Below are 6434 nucleotides of genomic sequence, written 5' to 3' on the forward strand. Positions count from 1 at the left end.
CTCCACCAAAAATGGATTAGTGTACCTGGTTTCTCATATCTCCTCCAGCATTTGTCCTTTCCTTTTCTGTCTTTTTAACCAATCTAATAAGTGTAAGGTGGTATCTCAGAGTTGTTCTAATTTACATTTCTCTAATCAATAGTGATTTAGGGCATTTTTTCATATCACTATTTATAGCTTTGATTTCTTCCTCTGAAAACTGCTTGTTTTCACATCCCTTGATCATTTACCATTGGGTAATAGCTATTATTTTTATAAATTTCTATATATTTGAGAAATGAGACCTTCATTAGAGAAGCTTGCTATAAAATGTTGCCCCTAGTTTCCTGCTTTCCTTCTCATTTTGTCTGCATTGGTTTTGTTTGTGTAAAAACTTTTTGATTTTTTTGAACTCAAAATTATCCATTTTATGTCCTGTGAACCACTCTATTTCTTGTTTGGTCATGAATCCTTTGTTTATTCATAAATCTGACAGGTAATTTCTTCCACGCCCCCCCCCCCATTTGCTTTTGTTTTTTGTTTTGTGTATGTGTGTGAGGCAATTGGGATTAAGTGACTTGCCCAGGGTCACACAGCTAGTATTAAGTGTCTGAGGTCGGATTTGAACTCAGATCCTCCTGACTCCAGGGCCGGTGCTCTATCCACTGTGCCACCTAGCTGCTGCCCCCCACAATTTGCTTCTGATATTTTTTGTGTCTAAACCATGTACCCATTTTGAGCTTGGTATAAAGTGTGACATATTGGTCTATGCCCAGTATCTGTCAGACCACACTCCAGGTTTCCCAGAGGTTTTTGTCAAATAATGAGTTCTTGATCAAATAGTTGGCATCTTCAGTTGTATCAAACACTAGGTTATTGTGCTCATTTGCTTCTGGATATTGTGTACCCAATCGATCCCCTTAATCCACTCTTTTTCTCATCTACTACCAAATTGTTTTGTTGATTACAGCTTTTTGGTGTAGTTCAAGCCCTGGTACTGCTAGGCTCCCTTCCTTCACATTTTTTCATTGATTCCCTTGTTTTTCTTGACCTTTTGTTCTTCCAGATGAATTTTGTTATTATTTTTCAAACTCTGTAATTTGTTGATAGTTTGATGTGGTACTGAAGAAGTAAATTAATTTAGGTAGTATTGTAATCTTTATTAGGTTGGTTTAGCCTTCCCATGAACAATTAATATTTCTCCATTTATTTAGATCTGTTTTTACTTGTGTGAAGTGTTTTGTAATTGTGTAATATAATTCCTGGGTATCTTGACAGGTAGACTCCCAAGTATTTTATAATGCCTGCAATTTTTTTAAATGGAATATCTCTTCCTGCTGGGTTCTGCCAGTAATATATAGAAATGGTAATGAAGTTGTTCATCATTTCGACACAAGTTTTTTAGTTTGTTCTCTAAGGTTCTGTAAGAATTCTATCATATCATCTGCCAAATGTGATAGTTTTGGGGTAGCTAGGTGGCACAGTGGATAGAGCACTGGCCCTGGAGTCAGGAGTACCTGAGTTCAAATTCGGCCTCAGATACTTAACACTTACTAGCTGTGTGACCCTGGGCAAGTCACTTAACCCCAACTGCCTCACCAAAAAAAAAGTGATAGTTTTATTTTGTCATAGTCTATGATTATTCCTTCAATTTTTTTTCTTGTCTTGTTGCTATAGCTAGCATTTCTAGTACATTATTAAATAGTGATGATGATAATGGACATCTTCACTTTTACCCCTAATATTCTTGGAAAGGGTTTCTAGTTTATACCCATTATAGGTTGCTCCTGGTTTTAGATTAAAAACTACATACAAATTTAAGAAAAGTTCCATATATTCCTATGCTTTCTAGTGTTTTTAATGAGAATGCATGTTATATTTTGTCAAAAGATTTTTCTGTATCTAATGAAATAATCATATGATTTTTTATTGATAGGGTCAATTATGCTCATAGTTTTCTTGATATTGAACCAGCCCTGCAATCTTGGTATAAATCCAGCCTCGTCCTAGTGTATGATCTTTGTGAAATTTTGTTGTAATTTCCTTGCTTATATTTTATTTAAAATTTTTGCATCAATACCATTAGCAAAATCAGTCTATACTTTTCTTTCTGTTTTTTGTTCTCCCTGATTTACATATCAAAACTATATTTGTGTCTTAGAAGGAATTTGGTAGATAGGTATTTATCATTTTTTCAAAGTTTATACAATATTGAAATTAATTGCCCTTTAAATGTTTGGTAAAATTCACTTGTAAATCCATCCGGCCCTGGGGACTTTTTCTTAGGGAAATAATTTATGCCATGTCCAATTTCTTCTTCTAAGATATTTAAGTATTAGGTTATTTAAGTATTTTATTCCATCTTCTGTTAACCTGAGGAATTTTTATTTTTGTAAATATTCATTCATTTTATTTGGATTGTTAGTTCTATTGGCATGCTTTTATTTCATCTTCATTGGTTGTACATTCGTTTTTGATACTGGTAATTTGTCTTCTTTCTTCTTAAATCAAATTTGCCAATGAATTATCTCTTTTATTGCCTTTTTCATAGAACTAGTTTCTAGTTTTATTTATTTGTTCAATTTTAAAAACTTTTATTTTACTAATTTCCCCTTTGACTTTCAGGATTTCTAATTTGGTATTTAATTGAAGGCTTTTACTTTGTCATTTTTCTATGTGTGTGTTTTTTTTTTAAGTTGGTTGAACAATTCATTGATCTGCTCTTTCTCTCTTTTATTGATGACATTTAGAGGTATACATTTTCCCCTAAGTACTGCTTTGGTTACATCTTACAAATTTTGGTGTGTTGTTTCATTGTTGCTATTATCTTGAATGAAATTATTAATTGTTTCTATGATTCTTTGATATATTTATTTGTTAGGATTAGGTTATTTCATTTTCAACTAATTTTTAATCCATGCTACAAATGTTCTTTATTGAATATAATTTTTATTCCATTATGGTCAGGAAGAGTTGCATTTAACATTTCTGCTTTTCTGCATTTGTGTGCAAGGTTTTTAATGCTCTAATACATGGTCAATTTTTGCTCTATCACTTCCACTTTTGTTTAGCACAGTGCCTGGCACTTAATAAATATTTATTGAATGAATGAGTGAAGGTTCCATATATAGCTCAAAATTGATTTATGCCTTTCTATTCTCATTTGATATTCTCTAGAGGTTTATTATATCTATTATACATTACATTATATATGTCATATATATTATATATGAAATTCTATTTATCTCCTTAACTTCTTTCTTATTTATTTTATGGTTATTTTTATCTAGTGTGAAAGGGGTAAATTGAGGTGCCTTTCTAGTATAGTTTTACTGTGTACTTCCTTCAATCACTCATTTAACTTAACTTCAGGAATGTGGATGCTATGCTAACTCGTACATATATTGAATGTATTGATATTAATTCATTAGCTATGATATCTTTTGATAAAATATAGTTTTAAAATATTATCTCTTTTAATTAAGTCTATTTTTAATTTTGTTTTGTCTGAGGTTATGATTGCTACCCCCACCTTTTTTTTTTTAAACTTCAGCTGAAGCATAATAGATTCTGCTCCAGCCCCTTATTTTAATTCTGTGAGTGTCTTTCTGTTTCAAGTTTGTCTCATGTATCCAATATATTGTTGGATTCTGGTTTCAAATCTATTTTGTTATTCTCTTCCATTTCATGGGTAAGTTTATCCTATTTACATTCATGCTTATGATTGCTAGTTGTATATTTTCCTCCATCATATTCTTTTATATTTATCCTTCTCTTTTTTTACCCTGTCCTTCTTCAAGAGTTTACTTTGCTTCTGACCACAGTCTTCACTAATCTATCCCTCTTATTCCCCCTCCCTTTATCTTAACCCCTTTTCTTCCTATTTCCCTGTCGAGTAAGATGAATTTCCATACCCAGCTGTGTGTGTATATCTAGTCTTTCCTCTTGGAACCAGTTCAGATAAGAGTGAGATTTAAGCATTTCCCCTTTCGCCCTTCACTGTATAAAGTCTTCCTTGCATACTTCATTTATGTGAGATAATTTTCCCTATTCTTCTTTTCCTCTTTCCCCTTCTTCAAGTGCATCCTTCTTTCTCACTTTTCAGTTATTCTTTTGAGATCATTAGGATATAATAGACTTGGGGCAGCTAGGTGGGGCAGTAGATAGAGCACTGGCCCTGGAGTCAGGAGGACCTGAATTCAAATCTAGCCTCAGACACTTAACACTTACTAACTGTGTGACCCTAGGCAAGTCACTTAACCCCAATTGCCTCACTTAAAAAAAAAGATATAATAGACTCATACCCATACCTTCTGTCTAAGTAGATTCCTTTTAAATGTCCTAATGATGATAAAGTTCTTAGGAACTGTATATATCATCATCCCCTATGGGAATGTAATCAGTTTAACTTTTTTTTAGTCCATTATGATTTCTCATTTATGTTTACTTTTTTATGCTTCTCTTGTGTCTTGTGTTTGAATGTCAGATTTTCTATTCAGCTCTGGTCTTTTCATCAAGAATGCTCGAATGACTTCTATTTCATTAAATGTCTATTCCCCCCCCCCCCCCCCGCCGTAAGAGTATATTCTGTTTTGCTTGGTAGGTTATTCTTGGTTGTAATTTATAGCTCCCTTGCCTTCAGGATTATCATAGTCTAAGCTTTATGTTTCTCTGTGGTGGTAGCTACTAAATCTTGTGTGATCCTCACCGTAGCCCTACTGAATTATTTCTTTCTGGCTGCCTACAATATTTTCTTCTTGATTTGAGAGCTTTGGATTTTTGTTATAATACTCCTGGGAGTTTTCATTTTGGGATCTTTTTCAGGAAGGTATTCTTTAAATATTTACTTTACCCTCTCATTCCAAGATATTTTCCCAGTTTTCCTTTATAATTTCTTGAAATATAATACCTAAGCTCTTTTTTTGTCCATGGCTTTCAGGCAGTCCAATAATTCTCAAATTATCTCTTTTCAATCTATTTTCCATGTCAATTGTTTTTCTAATAAAGTATTCCACATTTTCTTCTATTTTTTCAGTTTTCTGACTTTGTTTTATTGTTGCTTGGTGTCTTATAGAATCAATAGTTTCTACTTGATTACTTCTGATTTTTAAGGAATTATTTTCTTCAGTGAAATTTTATACTTCTTTTACCATTTGGCCAATTCTGATTTTTTAAGGAGTTATTTTCTTCAGTATTTTTTGTGCCTTTTACCAAGCTATTAATCCTTTTTTCATAATTTTCTTGTGTAGCTATCATTTCTTTTCCAAATCTTTCCTCTACTACTCTTATTTGATTTAAAAAAAAGTTTTCTTCCTTTTTCTTTGGGTCTTCTAAGAATTCCTGTTGGGCTTGTGTGAAATCTGCATTTTTCTTTGAGGCTTTGGTTCTAGATATTTTTTCCTTCTTTTTTTCCTAGATATTTTTGAATCATTGTCTTCTTCTGAGTTTGTGTCTTGAGCTCTGTTGTCTTCATAGTAGTTTTTATGGTCAGGTTTTCCTTTTATTGTTTGTATGTTTTTCTAGCTTACTTCTTGACTTTGGACTTTATGTTGTGTTGGGCTCTGCTCACCTCTGAGGATAAGGAGGATGACTGGTCTGAGTTTCAGTCATTTATGTCCTTCTGATGCTTTCACAGTTCAGTCTGGGGGTCTGTAAGTTTTTGGTGCTTCCAAAGTGGTGTAATGTGGAAAAAAAAGTCTGTTCACTGCCCTCCTGATCTGCCCTCAACTTCTTATACAAGTAGGGCCCTTGCTCCCTTGTGACCACAACAGTTTCTGTCCATATAGGAACTGTGACCTGGAACTGGATGACAGAGCTTTAAGATGGCACTTGTACCTACTACTAGTGCTAGTATTGGGGTGCCCTGGGATCTTTCTACCCTGGTGTTCAGTCCCCTTACCATCCCTGGACACTGAACTTCTCCCAGCTCTATTTCTGCCACTGTCACAGCTGGGTGCCACTTCTATTGCACTGTGCTGATCAGTTCCCACCCCAGTGTCTGCAAACCTTAATATCTATCTTCCTAATTTGCTCAGGGCTGAAAAAAAAATAACTCACTTTGAATTTTCTTGGCTTTCCTACTCAAAATTCAGTTTGGCACATTTTCCATGGTCATCGTGGAAGATATTTTGAGGAAGCAGAACTTGTGGACCTCTCACTCTGCCATCTTGATTCCTATTAGGAGTTTTCAAATAAAGGCTTGATGGTACCTTGTTTGAGATGGTGTAGAGGAGATTATTTATAAAATACAGATTTAGATTAGATTGGGCCTCAGAGTTTTCATTTGCAGTTCAGTGATTCTGTAGGATATTAAGCCTTGTGAACATTTGGGATAGGAGTTAGGGGAAGACACCTGATCTCCATCTTTATGTATTTAAAATGCTTCAATGTGTGAGGGGGATTAGGCTTTTGCTTTTTCTGAGGGGGAAGAATGAAGAGCAGTGAGGAAAAGATAT

The sequence above is a fragment of the Dromiciops gliroides genome, chromosome 2 (genome assembly GCF_019393635.1).
Source record: "Dromiciops gliroides isolate mDroGli1 chromosome 2, mDroGli1.pri, whole genome shotgun sequence".
Taxonomy (NCBI): Eukaryota; Metazoa; Chordata; class Mammalia; order Microbiotheria; family Microbiotheriidae; genus Dromiciops; species Dromiciops gliroides.